This window comes from Stegodyphus dumicola, chromosome 11, assembly GCF_044657685.1.
Source record: "Stegodyphus dumicola isolate Sdum_Otavi_A_Nest chromosome 11, ASM4465768v1".
NCBI lineage: Eukaryota > Metazoa > Arthropoda > Arachnida > Araneae > Eresidae > Stegodyphus > Stegodyphus dumicola.
Window position 1 is genome coordinate 152,379,103 of NC_140778.1, and position 15,957 is coordinate 152,395,059.

Genomic DNA, 15,957 nt, shown 5'->3' on the forward strand with positions numbered 1-15,957 from the left:
TTTGTGCATTCTGAGTTATAATATGAACGAAATATAATACTGTTAATTAAACCTAGCGCCAGAGTGTCGCTATGATAAACAAAGTGAATTTTAAAGAATGCATTTATTCTATTGTGGTTTATGCGCTGTCGGCGAAGTAGGTTTAATTCAATCTAATAAGTTTAAATAAAATGCAAGAAGAAATGCGTGTAATTTAATATTCCGTACAAGGAAGTCATGTCGTGTACACATCAGATTTTTTTTTTTTGTTGCAACGACAATGTTTTTTCAAAGTTTTATTTTTGTGGCAGAATAATTTTTTTCTCTTTTGCGGCAACGACCTCTTCAACCACGTCTTTGGGTCGTTATCAATTTTAAGTAATTTTTCATTGGTATTTTCAATGATTTAATACGTCATTATTTTAATTATTTCATTTTTCATTATTTTTTAATTGTGCATCTCATTATTTAAGCCAGAGTTTCTTAAACTGTGTTCGCGACACTAACTGGGGTAACGGGACTTGCAGTAGGGGGTTGCCAAAAATTGAGCAATTTTCATATTTCTTTAACTTGTTATGATAATTTTATAATTACCAAATATTTTTTCATAATGTATCTGAAAATAGATAAAGATAAGACAGTACAGACAAAGAAAAAGCGAAAATATCTCGACGCATTTTTTTTATGAAAGAAATGTTCATTTTACTTTAAAAATTAAAGCGAATGACCTAAAACTGCAATAGTGCATTACAGTACAAGTGAAGAAGCTGATAGTTTCGCTCACGCGTGTATCGGATATGCGCATTGCTTATGGGTCCCACAAAATTTTCGTAAATATTACGGGATTCTCACAACAAAAATTTTAAGAAACCTAAGGGGGAGAAAAATAACGAGACTCGAATAAGAAATAACTCGGCACCTAAGTGAACCCGAAAATATCTTTGGTCACAGAACGTCCCGCTTGCATTTAACACATTTATCATGGAGCTCGAAGATTTGAAAATGTTTTGACAGTATTAGGAGGTGATGGAACTGAATAGTATGTAACATTGTTAGAAGTTTACTGTAACATTATTTCATCGTTAAATCAGCACTTCCGTTTGATGCTCTAAACATTTTGATGCTCTTAAATCTTGCTGTCCAGGGACTTCCTAAATTAAGATAGCTGATCCCGTCGACCGTGAAGCTATCGCCAAGCAGCGCGATTTAGCGCCAATTATGGATAAGCGTGAAGAAACGTGTAATATCTGCGCTTTCGTGTGATGTAACCCCGACTGATTAACGATAATCCCCGTTGTTTTTGGAAAAAGATATAAATTAACAGTTATTGCTATACTTTTCCTGCACTTTTAATATATTATTAAAATTTGGAACTTGCGTTCTACAGAATAACAGACAATGGATTACTTTCAATGTTATAGGATTTTAACATAAAAAAAAAAAAAAAGTGTGGACATCATATGATCGACTGAATATCGTCAACAAAGAGTACTAGATTGGAAAAATTACTTTTGGAAAATTTGAATACTTTGTGTTCCCAATGCAGCTTCGGATAAAATTGAAGGGCCTTATCTATAATCGAGCTCAACGATTTATTTATTATTATTTATTTTAAAGCTATTTCTGATGATTGTATTGCGTACGAACCAAGGAGAGTTAGACATTATTCAGAGGTGATATTTTGCTGACTTTGTATTTTAGATCTGTGAGTATTTGCAGTGGCTGCCTATCTCATTTCTTTTAAATTGTCTCGATTAGTGCTGCCATCTGTAGACATGTATAGAAACTTTTGTAAATATTCTTGTGGTGCCATCTCGAGGCACATGCAAAAGTTAGAAGATATATTATAATCGAGCTCAACGAAAGCCTTTTCAGAAGTGCAACAAGGAAGAGGATAAAATCCTGATTTTTTATTAAATGAAAAGGCATCAGTTCTTTCAGAATTACTCAAGAACGTTTGGAGTAACTTTAGCGGAATCCGCCGCCAACTTTCATGGTTCGGCGATAGCCAGTTTTTATGGTCGACGGAATAAAATACGTAAATTTTCCCACCTCTAAACTTTGCTCCTTGGTTATTCCTTAAATTCTAAAAAAAATTGCCGCCTTTGGATTCTGCTGCTCGGTACGATCGCATTGGCTCTGACTCCGGCCCTGGTGTTTATTTTACTGCATGAACTATGCATGAGACTTGTAACGAATTTTTTTCGTCTGGCAAACATTTTCTATTTTACCAAGATGCCAAAAATAATAAACGTCAGTAACCTAAAATGAGTGATCTTCAGTGACCCAAAATAATAAACGTCTTGAAGATATTTTCTTCCATTTTTTTAAACTTTTTTTTTTTTTTTTTTTTTTTTTTTTTTAAGTGTCCCAGAAATTTATCTACCCTGCAAAAGTGTAATTATTTTTGATGTTTTTTTTAATTTACTTTTTCTGTAATAATTATTTCCAATTTTTTGCGGCAAAATTTAGCACAGCACACGTCATTCTTTCATATGGATACGAAAAAATAATTAACTTTTAAAATAGACTTTATTAATGTTTTTCTTTTTTAAATAGTTCTTCATTAATTTAAATTTTTCAGGGAAAGCGTATTATATGAGGTTGAGTTATAATTTTGTTTTTATATTCATGTCTGTGTTGGAACATATCAGAAGAAAACATACCTTTTAGTTTGTTTTTGTTTTATTATTTACACTTCATTTTCATCAGAAAAGGGGGGAGAAAGAAGAATAAAATAAAATTAAATAAAAACATTAAAAAAAATTCAGTTTTGAAAAATAAAGGAAACACAGGATATAAATGAGTGTTCTATTTTTTTAAATATTTTTTAGATGTGCGGCATTAAAACCGAGAATTTGAATGTATGAAACATATTTCATGTAATGTACTATGTAATGTACGTTTAACATCTTTCGGTGAATTAGCGGTGAATTAAGGTATTTACAAGTCTTCGGCCTTTACTCAAAAAATTTTTAATCCTACTGGGTAAGACAAAGTAGATCTTTTAGTTCTTGAAAATAGTGTTCTTCCTTAGTGAAGATTTGGAGAATTTGAAGACTCTAACCATCTGTATATCGCCATCTGGTGGTGGAATCAGTAGTAGAGAGTAGCAATTATTTGATGAAGCATAGGCATAGTATAGCGATGAAAATACTTTTATGAGATGATGATGAGGCATAATTGTACCTAAATAAAAAAAAATATTTACAAGGTTTTTAAATAAGTATTTTTTTTTTTTTTTTTTTTTTTTTGCTAAGACAAGTAATAGAAAACTGACTATAGTAAGCCAATCGCAGTATTCTCTCTTATCACGTGTAATACGATTCAATGCAAATTTTTGAATACTAATAAAATAAAATTAGTCTGGATTAAATGAAAGTAAATAATAAATCTTGAGTAAGAATTCTTGAATAAATATAAATTACGAGTCCATGTCCTGCTTTCACAGGAAAACGTAAAGTCTTTTAGTCTGCTTTTACCAGACATGAGGTATATACTCTATTTACAAGATGATTTGTTTATTTCCAATTGTTATTGTAGAATATAGTTCTTGGTCTTTTAAATGATTATAAGATGCTGTGATCGTAAGATCCAAGATAGCTAATGACTTGATAATTATGGTTGTCACATTTGAGGTGGAAATTTTTGGAGGTCTTTTTAATCTCTTCGTTGATCGTATTCAGTTGGAAGTTATTTCTGATGACTGTATTGCGTACGAACCAAGGAGAGTTAGACATTATTCGAAGGTGATATTTTGCATTTTGCTGACTGTATTTTAGATCTGTGAGTATTTGCAGTGGCTGCCTATCTCATTTCTTTTAAATTGTCTCGATTAGTGCTGCCATCTGTAGACATGTATAGAAACTTTTGTAAATATTCTTGTGGTGCCATCTCGAGGCACATACGAAAGTTAGAAGATATATTTCGGAGCTAAAAAAAATGGAAAATCTGTTAATTATATCTTACTATTCTCAAGTTAGATTTCAGGTTATTAATCCATTATATGTGATTATGAATATGAAGGGAAACAATCCAAGATATTTATTAAGAAAATATAAATTAAATAAATTAAGAGAATTTAAGCAAATTAGGAGATCTAAAGTAATTAATTTTTAAAAACACTTCACTAGAAAAATGAATATGCTTCACAATGAATAGCACAAATATACGGAAGACATACATTTTCAGCATAGAGCAATCCACTGTAATTATCTAAAGAAAATAGAATAGATGAAATAAGTTTCATATATGCGTTTTCAGTTATGCTTGATTACTTGTTAAATTTTTATTTTATTATTGTGATTAACTAAGCTAGCAAAGTTTGTTGCCCAACATAACATACAATTCCATTTCTTTTAAAAAAATCATATAACTAAAGGAATAACGCTCGAATCCCATACAGCCTGGAAGTTTATGTATATGGTGTCTTTTTACTTCATTTCTGAAGTTAGAAATGTCGTTAACCTATGGCAGAAGTGATAAATTAAATACAAGTAATGTATATTAAAATGAAATCAAATATTTAAAAAAAAAAAAAAAAAAATGTAAAAATTAAACGAACACTAAACAGAGAGTAAATAAATAAATTAATTAATAAATTTATATTCATGTCTCTGTGGAACATATCGAAAGAAAAAAATACCTTCTAAATTTGGTTTTGTTTCATTATTTACATTTCATTTTCATCAGAAGTTATAGTTAAGCAAAAGAAAAGATGAAAAAGAATTTAAAAAAAACTAAAAAAAATCAGAGTTCAAAAAATTGACACGGGATATAAATGAGGCGAATATTTTTTAAATCTTATTTTGATATGTGGCAAGAAAACCGAGGATTTGATTATATAAAATCCAATGCGTGCTTTTCAAGTGATGTACCAATGTCCTTTCTTGAAGTCTTATTCCACGTTGTCCTGATTAGTGCTGCCATCTGTACGTATCTATAGAAACTTTCTAGAAGAGAAAGTTAGCATATATATTTTGTAGCTAAAAAAATGAAAAATCTACTTATTCTCAAGTTAGATTTCAGGTTATTAATCCATTCTGTGTTGGAAATTATGAATGTAAAGGGAAACAATCTAAGAGATTAATTGAGAAAATATAAGCAAATTAAAGTCTAAAGTAATAATTTTTTAAAACATTTCACATGGAAACTGGAAATGATTCAAAGTGAATAGCATGAATGTAAGGAAGAAATACATTATCAGCATACAGTAATCCATTTTAATTTGCTAAAGCAAATACCCTATGAGCCGATGAAATCCACGTGTTAAATTTTTAAGTGATTATTATGATTATCTTTTGCTGAGTGTATTGCCTAATGTAACGTATAGTTCCAAATTTTACCTTGTTTTTCATCATATAACAATTCGAAAAACGATCGAGTCCCATAAAACCTGGAAGTCTATGCATATGATATCCTTTTACATCATTTCTGAAATTAGAAATGCTGTTGAAGTATGGCGATAAACTAAATACAAATAATGAATATTAAAATTAAATCTAATAAGAAAAAATAGATATAAATATTAATAAATTGAATTAAATTAGACCTAAGATAATTAATAAATTAAGTTATTGCGAAAATTAATTGAAAAAAATGAAATGTTATTAAATTAATAGTACCAAAATAGAGTACGGAGGATAAAGGAAAAGTGAGTAATTTTTAAACAGCATTGTTCCACGTCTGGTGAAATTGCATCTTTATTTTGCTTAACCATCTTGACTAAAGTAAACGACTCAGGCTTTCTTGATCAGATAGGTGTAGCCCATAAAATTTTTGTTCTTAAATGAACCGTATTTTGATGGGGTTTTCTTCCTCACTCTTCAAATTTTCTCTGCCCCCCTTTTTTTTCCAGGAAAAGGGAAGCATGTCTCAGTTTTACTAACTGTTAAATGAAATGTTTCATTGATAACATAATTTTATACTAATTCTACAATTCACTTATATATTTAAGTACTGGAACTGGTTTCGGTACTTTTCCGTTTTGCCGGCGCAAACGATAAAGTCGCCAATAATGGTACAACTGAAGCCAAACGGAATATCTTCTCTGGTAACCTTTTACACCTCATTTTCAAAACAAGTTGCAGCCATTTCTTACCAGACTGATTGTTTCTTTCAAAACTGGCATACAATTACATAGAATATTTACAAAGATAATTAAATTTTATGCCCTAAAACCATTCGCGGTAATTAAGTCAATTAGGATGCAATCCCACCGTTGACCCGCAGGCAAAAATATAGAAAAGGCAAAAATCAAGGGTGTTAAATGCACTAGCGAAGTAAAGCACTACGGTTTTACATAATTTGTCAGTAAGCTATTTGTACGAATTGAAATAATTCTTGCATTTAAACTTATATTAAAAATTAAGATTTAACTTGAAATTAATGTAGATAATTACTGAGAGAATATTTTTGTAGCGTAGTTGACGTGAGATGACATCACTTGGGGTCACGTGATACGAACCGGCGAATCAGGATGATGAAACATGATAGCATAGTAAATTCTTAAATTAATGTCTTTTTACAAATTTATTGTCTTTTTACGAAATTATAAGCCATATTAAAATGTTTATGCCTTCAAAATAAAAAATTCTTAGAACTAACATGTTAACATTTTTTATGTGTATACTGTATGTTGTCGCCAAAAAAGTCTGCTTGGCGAGATTTGCGGCGTTGAAACAAAAAGGTACCCTGGTTTCATTTGGTATCTGGAACTTTCTGACTGGATTTATGATTTCAGTCAAAAATTCGGAAGTAGCGGATTGTTTTGTTTGATCACGTGAAGACTATCTGCGTAAGGAGAGGAATGTCTTCGTCTAGGACATTCTAAGAAAAATTAGCTCTTATGTACGTAATTTGAAGCCCGCTGGCGCAGTGGCTAGCGCGTTGCGCAACAGTAATGCAGGTCCGGGGTTCGATCCTCGAGTTGAACAAATTGACTCAGCGATTGAAATTGTGGGTCAATAAAATGAGCACCATATATGCGATTATACAGTGGCAGATAGTAAAATAAGCACGTTTTAGCACTACAAAAGCCTGTATGCACCCAGGCCGTTCATCTGGTCAAGAACACAGTAAAGCACCAGAGCTTGTCTGTGGCCTAATTTAAGGTCTGGGCTTATCCGAGATGCATAATTTCTACCCTGTGAGAAATTTTCTTACTTGGGCAACATAACATTTGTAATGAATGAGAATGAATGAAATGAGGTTTTATCATATTCTTAATGTTCAGAAAAACTTAAGCTAATTTAAAGATCTATCTTCTAGATTGCATTTTGGAACAGAAGTTCTTTGCCGCATATTTGTATGATAATTCTAAGGGAAAGTAATATGAAAATTATTTAGATAATGTTACAATTATTATGGGAAAAAATCCAAACTTTGGGAATTCCTTCTGCATTTGCCTAAAAACTGATATTTGCAAATATAGTCACAATAACTTGTGCACAGTTACGTTATTTCTCTTTTCTTAGCACCATATGAGCCCGAAGTGCTGGCACTTTCTTTCGCAACTTCCGTTTGGTTGTAGAGATATTTAAAGTATGCCACGCCGGATTAGGAGCCCGGGATGGTTGCGTAGGTAAGCTTTTTCTTCTTGGGGAATGATGACTAGCGACTCTCTCGTTGCCTATAGGGGTTCTCAGATGGGTCTAGTCTGTGTAGTTTCTTATGGCAGAGCACGATGATAAATCTTCTTCTTACTTATGTTACTCGTCTGGCAGCAACATAAGCCTCCGAAATTTATAGTTGCAAGACTGTGCCTGTCGCTGGCAAGAGATTGAGCACCATACAGGTGACAGTACGACTTTGCTCAGTTCCACCCCCAGTTTTGATTGAGAGCACCCTGGGGACACAGGTCCAAGAGTCTCCCACGCTCTTTCCCTACCCTCAGCCTCGTCTTGTTTATACAGATGTTCTACTATATACTTAGTAATCAGCTTCAGGGCATTCCTTTTTCCGTCGACTAAACGACAAGTGTTCCCTCTCCTCGCAGAACCAGGTAGAGTGGTTCAAATCCTGCTCTCTCAACTTGGAGTGGAAGACATATCGTTTTCGCGACACTGATCGTTATGATTTGCTGCCTGCCATTCACACCGGCTGCCCGTCGTCCAAGGTCATTATCTAGAAAACCCTGTGCGCCATCCCCAGGCAATACCCGGGACGTCACCCCGAGCTACTAGAGGCTTGAGTTCTAGGACTTGCCAGACCACCGCGCCGAACTTTAAGTGATCCTTGCGGAGCCTTTAGAACTACTAGCCTCATGGTGTATATACACCCGTAGGCGAGACTGTCTAAATATAGATCTTAGCCAGTAGCTTCGCAGAGTTCTGTACGTCGACACCGGGGGTGTACTATGTACGTAGTAGTATATGGTTTCCTGTAACCTCAAGTAATTTCACATTTGGCCTGGAGATGGTTTTTTTTATCATTGAGTACAACTTGGAACGAGTAGATGTAAGGTCGAGGGAAAAAAAAAACAATTTGAGGAACATTTTCCCCTGTTACCCAAAAAAACATGTCATGGGCTGTAGAGAATAATGCAGTTAAAGAAAGGCGTGTTAAGACACAAAAAAATTGCAACTCACTAATGCTATTGCAACTCACATTTGGGGTGTAAAAATACAAAATTGCTTGCTGTGATGGAGGAATATGTTAAAAGTAAAGTAACAATGGTAGTAAAACAAAATCTAAAGGTTTAACTTCAAAACGAAAATTCGCTGAGATCACATGAGCACATTCACTAATCAGGAGGTTCAATCACAGTTATTATGCAAATAATAATAATTTTAGTAAAGAGCTGAATGTGCGGTGCAACATAGATAAAATATGTATAGTGACGAGGAAAATTTTAAAATGCAGGAAAATATATAAGTAAGGTCTTTTAGTGATGATTTCGGTGAAATTTCTGTGACCAGGTGATTACGTAATCCATCAGCAGATGAATGCATGGTATTCAAATTTATAATACTAAAAATATACGTACAGAAGCAGAATGAGCAGAATGTCTGCACCCAAGTAAGGGGGAGCGATCCTGTACATTTTGTTGTTAGTACTCACCTGACATCAAATTCTCTACTTTGGGGTTTTTATGCCCCTAATTCTAGTATCTAGAAACCAAAAATTCAGTTTTCTTGCTTTGCAACCAGAAGGAAGAACAAAATTTGGTTGGGAATTAAGGAATGTATAAGCAAGAGTTATATCTTTTTTTTTTTAATGATTAATGTACAAAAGTAATTTTTGTGAAAATATCTTCTAGCCATTGAGCGTTGACCATGATCATTCTTAGACAATTAGCAATAGCGGGTTTGAATCTGCAGTTGGAGGGTGCTCTAAGGTATTTGGCAGTAATTTTGTAATAAGTGCTAATTAGCGCCATCACAGGAGTGAAAAAATAGATGCGCGTTCAAACTGATGACAGATGATACAGTTAACCGGCAGTATTGGGAAAACTGTTGTTCTGGGTCTCCAGCTAGCCATGAAAGAAGCCTTGAAATGATGAATAGTAACGAACTGGGATTTTAAAACACAGCAGAGGGACAGTGGGAAATAAAATACAAAATGAAAAGAAAAATAATATTGAATATACATGATATATAAAATAAAATATGTGAATAATAAGATGAAAATAATAAAGCAAAGTCTATATCCTGCTTTAACAGAAAATACAAAGTGTAAAAACTGTTTATTTCTAATTTCGATGTTTAAAACTAAATTATTTCTTACTTTCAGAATGGGGTCCAAAATGAAACCACCAGTTAGAGAGTTTTCGATGAAGCTTCTGATGACGCTGCGTGAACAGACGATACGTTGCCCACAAAAGCAACAGTTACAAGCAGCATTTCGCTTAGCTGCCTTATTCGCTCCAGCTTTAATCGAAAAACTGAACAATAAACCCAGACTGGTACTTGTATCCTCTACCTATCTATATTAGCATAAATTGGCATTAAATCAGCAAGTAATAAAATTAAAAAGATATTGCATCCTTAAAGCTTCAGGTTATATCTCGCAGGTTTTTGTAATTTTCAATGCTTTACCATTCATGTTTTCAAAACATTAAATAAACTAATTTTAAAATTATAAAATTGGCAAACAACATAACAAATAAAAGTAATGATTCTCTAAAAGTAAGGCAACATATGGCATTAGAAATATATTTTAAGAATTACAACAAAGTTAGGAAGGCTGGTAAAAATGATTAGCTGAATAAATTATAAATATATCTATCTATGTAAATATATATATTTTTAATTTATATCAAATAATTAAAAATAATAAAGATGCACATTAATAAGAAATGAATTTATTCGTTTCCAGTAACTCACATCTTAATCAATGACATTTCGATTGTGTCTGAAAAATAAATTAAACATTCTATGTTCTGTAGAATGGCGACACTCTCAGAACCGGTTATGCAAATTTCGCACAAGTAGAACACATTGCTGTTAAATCTCTCTATTTGTTACTGTAAAATGGCTACATTCTCAGAACCGGTTATGCAAATTTCGCACAAGCAGAACACATTGCTGTTAAATCTCTCTATTTGTTACTGTAAAATGGCGACATTCTCAGAACCGGTTATGCAAATTTCGCACAAGTAGAACACATTGCTGTTAAATCTCTCTATTTGTTACTGTAGAATGGCGACACTCTCAGAACTGGTTATGCAAATTTCGCACAAGTAGAACACATTGCTGTTAAATCTCTCTCTTTGTTAATCAACAAGAAAACAAATTAATTTTTATGAAAGATTTTATATTTTTCTGAATAGCAATACTTTGAAAACCGGTTACGCACGAGAACGGCTGGCAGATAAATTAAAGGTCTTATGCTTCTCACAATTGTTCGGTTTGTTAATCGACAATAAACAAGTTAAATTTGAAAGTTAAATGAAAGACGCCGAAAATCAACTATCCTTATTTCTCATTAATGGGCCTATTCAAGAGAGCCCAATGCTGATAAATTGAAGATCTTATGTTTGCACATTGGCAACACTCTGAGAACCAGATATGCATGGTTCTCACAACTACAACACATTGCTGGGTTTGTTAATCAACAACAAAGGGACTGAATTTGAAAGTTATATGAAAAATTAAATTTTTTTTGATAAGATTTTGAAAACCGACTGTTCACTAGAGCCCATAGCAGATAAATTAAAGATCTTTTATTCCACACAATGGCAACATCTGGCAGAAGTTGTCCTATGTCCTTATCATCCGTCAACTTCCAAGTTATGATCTTGATTACGAATTTTATTGTGAGAGGACAGAATTTTATATTTTAGGTCAAAACCACACGCTTCTTTCGAGACGCAGTATAAAGAATGTGCTGTTTTATGACAACAGATAATAAGAAAAATATTGACAATCATTTGCTTTTAACTTTGGAGACAAATACAAATTTAAGAAACATACCTTATATTTAAAAGCTTTCTCTTTCACAAACTACTCCTGAAACTATTTCTCTTCTCGTGAGACATTCAAATGCAGAATGCTTAAACGCCGAGAGGATTGCTGCAAACGCATTTCCAGAATGATAATTCGCCCAGATTAACACACTTACACTGGTGTTCAGATTAAGAAGAATTTTCGCATTTAGTTGATTATCTTCGGAACTCAAATTCAGTATCGACATACGTTAATATACAAGGAATAAAAATACATTATACAACAGTCATGGTACACATACATGATCATGATTCAAGCCCAGCAAGTTATAAGACAGAGATTTCAAGCTCGAATAAAGAAGGAGGCTAACTGGGGTATGGTCCCTTCTAACAGCTATTTAGTTCTCACAGCATGACTTTTTACTGTAAATGAGGCAATTTATGAAACCTTGTAGAGTACTGTATCCTATTCCTGAAGCGACGCTGTCCTGGAAGTCTGTTTCCAAGTCCTGGGAAGAGGACGACGAGTTGCAACTGCCCTATCAGAAGCTTCCTATGCATGTTCTATTGTGCTTCTCTTCCCTATATTTTGCAACAGTTATAAAGCTTCTGTAAAAGGCATGAGAGGTATGTGCGCTTGTCAAACATGACTGCTCTTGAAAGCTGGATGAAACCAGAGTAACTGTCCCTAGTTTCCTTCAGGTCCCTCGTTCCAGCTGACGGTGCTCTCAGAATTAGTGGTTAGAACGAATCGGGACTCGTCTGTGAAGCGAACGGTTCCTCACTGATACTTGGTCCAAAGTCAATGTTCTCTGCACCATAACGGGCTCGCTTGTGGGCAGAATGAGTGAGACATGAACAACAGTCTTGTACACAGATGTCTTTCATACATCATTCTAGAAACAATAACTTTTGAACTTTGATTTCATCTAATTGCATGGATGTCATGAGAGAGGTAAATAGATGTTGCAGTCTTATTATACAGGGGTTGGACAAAAATATGGAAACACCTTTAAAAAACATGTTTCTTTGCTTAATATGGTGTAGGAAACCCGTTGGCATCCAAAACAGCTTGCAGTCTTCTCGGAATGGATAAATACAGTTCCTGTATGTTTGCCAAGGGAATATTATACCATTCTTCCTGCAAAACGGTGGCAAGTTCAGATAACGATGTTGGCGGTGGATAACGAGAACGCACTTTCCGTTCCAATGTAGACCACAAAGGTTCGATAATATTCAGGTTTGGTGACTGTGGTGGCCAGGGGAGATGGGACAACTCATCCTCGTGCTCAGAAAACCAGTCCTGGACAATGTGAGCTGTGTGAACAGGGGCTTTGTCGTCTTGGAAGACACCATCACCATCGGGGAACAAAGTTTGTACCATGGGATGAACTTGATCGGCCAAAATGTTCACATAAGTCTTGGCAGTCATGTGCCCTGACACAGTTATCATGGGGCTAGCAGAGAACCACGATATGGCTGCCCAAACCATAACAGAACCCCCGCCATGTTTCACGCTTGGCAACAAGCAGTCTGTATTATAGGCTTGAGATGGCGTTCTCCAGACGTAAACTCGGTCAGAAGTGGGAAACAATGTGAAAGAAGACTCGTCAGACCATATTACTCGCTTCCACTGCTCTATAGTCCAGGCTTTATGACTTAAACACCACCTTTTCCTGTTACGGGCATTAGCATCACTGATGAGTGGCTTCTCAATTGCAGCACGGCCAGCAATTCCCTGTTTATGAAGCTCCCTTCTAATTGTTTTGGTACTCACAGGGTTCGGTAACACAACATTCATTTCATCAGTAACTTTTGCAGCTGTGGTCTTCTTATTTTTCGTCACAATTGCTCTTAATGATCGTCTGTCACGATCAGTCAGGACACACTTTCGTCCTCGCTGTGATTTAGCAGATGATGTTTTTCCGCTTTTCAAATATGCGGAATAAATCTTCGATACAGTACCTCTTGAAACACTAAACACCTCGGCTCCCTTGCTTACGGAAGCACCTACCATACGTGCTCCAACAATTTGCCCACGTTCGAAGTCTGTTAACTCTGACATAATGCAATGACAACCTCACATAACAGTACTCCGACAACAACTGAACTGTTTAGCACATTTACGAAGTTGTATAGGTGGCGTCAGTAGTCAAAACGCCAGCGCCACCTACATATTTCATTAAAATCAATCTTTCTTTTCAAACATGCATTTTACAAGGTGTTTCCATATTTTTGTCCATCCACTGTACCTCTCTGAAATGGGACAATGTTAATGTTCACTAGCCGCCGTGATTCTTGGGTGATCAAGCTCAGCTCTTTCTGTGATTTCCGTATTTTTAAACTGTTTCCATCAGTTGCATTAAAGTCTGTAGTAATATGGAATTGAGATTGCCCTGTTTCCAGTCTCTTGACTACTCTCTGCTTTATGACCAATTTATTATGTACCCAAATTTTAGTGTTTAATTATTTTAGGCCTTTTTGAATTTCATGAAATGTTGGGAAAAAAAAAAAAAAAAAAAAAAAAAAAAAACGAAACTGCCCTAGAGAGCTAGCAAACGAAGCGGAGTTTGGTTTGGTTTTATTTGATTATGGAAAAGCAGGCTAGGATTTTTTTTTTTTTTTTTGCTGTGTATTCTTTCAGTGTAATAATGTATCAATGTAATACGTATTAAAGTAATGAATAATGTATATCAAAGTGCACGTATGGTAGTATTGAATATGTTTATTGCATAACGTACCCCAGAATGCTAAACAGTACCGCACAGGTTTAATGTAGTACATATGTAATGCCCAGCTCGGCAATGTGTAACAAAGCAAAAATTGTGTTCTTACAACGCCCTTGTTTGGCCATTTATTTGATTGAATTTGAATTTCAATAAATACTGGGCCTGGGCGGCTGGATGTCTGTGCGTCAAGTGGCATGTCTCTTCCACGTTGGTTGGCACAACTGCAAGTGATCTGGTCCAGGCGTTGGGTCTCGGCGCTGGGCGCGGGATGCTCGGGTGGCCCTGTGGGGCGTTGATCTAGATAGTTGCGGGTCCTGGACTACACCCGAGTAGTCTTTCGCAAAGTCGTGCGGGTGTCCAGGCCTGCAGTCACCTGTCACCTGTGTATTCTTTCTTTAAATGTTTAAAACTACAATTTTTATCTTCAGGTTTCCTGGCATAATTTGCAAAACATTCATTATTATAAAAAAATTATTTATATCTCTTTAACTGGGTTTGAAGTAAAAAATATCATGTAAATGCTGAATAACACTAAATTTTTATTACAATTAATATTTGAATTTGAACTAATTTTTATTACAATTAATATTTACAATTAATATTTGAAGTTTTCTTCATGTAAAATGTTAAACTGTGCTATTAGTGAAGATTAGTGATTGATGCATTTATAATTAGAATATCTTACGTTACTTTATTTAACAGAAAGTGATAACTTGCATAGCTCATCTCATCCACATGGCGCCATCTATATTCCAGACAGAGAAGATTCACTTTGACGTCACTTTGAGATTGAGAAAGTTGAAATAAGAAAAAGGAGAACATTTAATAATTAAATGCGTTAGTTAAGCATTTTACATAGCAAGAAGAATGTTCTTGGAAAACATCGTTAAATTATAAGAAAATGTTATTAATCTGCAAGAGGTAAATTGGAGAATTACTGAAAAATCAATGAACTCCTAGAATGTTAGATCTGAGTTATATTTGCATTTTAGATAAAGTGTGCTTTTACAATAAAGATTTTGTTATCTCTGGAGATATTCTAGATTTATTTATGAACTAAATGTGTATTTGTATGATATATAAATAAGATTTTGCATAAGAATTTTTCGTTTAAAAATGTTTTACTTTATTTCAGGGAGTTGTCAAACTTTCTAAACTTTCTGCCACTTAAGTAAGAATAAAAAGTATATATACCATCATAAAAACATTTTCTGATTAAAAATGTTTCATTTTAACTTTCAGTTTGAACACTCATTTACGTAGTTCCCATGCTGTTTTCTATTTATCATGATGTACCAATTTACCGTGCAAATATTGCCGGAGTATCGCGCAAGGCGTGACGTGTCCGGCTCATGAAACAAGGCCCAGTGGGCACAAGACGTTAAGTTTTCTTGACAAATCCGCAAAGTCAGAAAGGGTGGTAAACATGCAATCACTTAGTCTAAGAAAAGCCAGAATACAAGATGAGCAAGATCAAGGAGCTGTGAGGATTACTATGGTGCATGTCTGTGTTGTTGCAATAAATAACAGAGACAAATCAGACAAGTAATACAAGAACATAAATATAAGTACAATGGAAAGTGAAATATAAAATACAAAGCGAAATACAGTAACTGATACAGTGCACATAAAACATTTACAAGTTACAATTAAGATAAGATACATAATATGAGATGCAACATACAATACTAATAGAGAAAATAGCTGGGTAGGGAAATTTAAGTCTCGAGTGAGGTCTGAAGATAAAGTCCTCCTCGAGGACAACATAGTTTAACACATTTAGCGTATTCATATGGCTACAGTCTTGCGCATTTTTAAAGAATTTCATGTTTGCTTTATGCAGATATTCCTCTACTGTGTCGA

General features: G+C 34.3%; 1 long non-coding RNA gene across 4 annotated transcripts in view; it reads left to right on the plus strand.

Annotated features, from left to right (window-relative positions):
• The window catches only part of LOC146994439 (uncharacterized), an 88,917-nt gene extending 73,790 nt beyond the window's left edge, over nt 1-15,127 (plus strand). For 3 of the 4 annotated variants that reach the window (XR_015044158.1, XR_015044159.1, XR_015044157.1), the window contains 2 exons: nt 9,712-9,883; nt 14,797-15,127. This is a non-coding gene — a long non-coding RNA (uncharacterized LOC146994439). Of the gene's footprint in view, nt 1-9,711; nt 9,963-14,796 lie in introns of those variants that run through there. The other variant, XR_015044160.1, reaches the window with a different exon arrangement.
• Nucleotides 15,128-15,957: the final 830 nt, after the last annotated feature.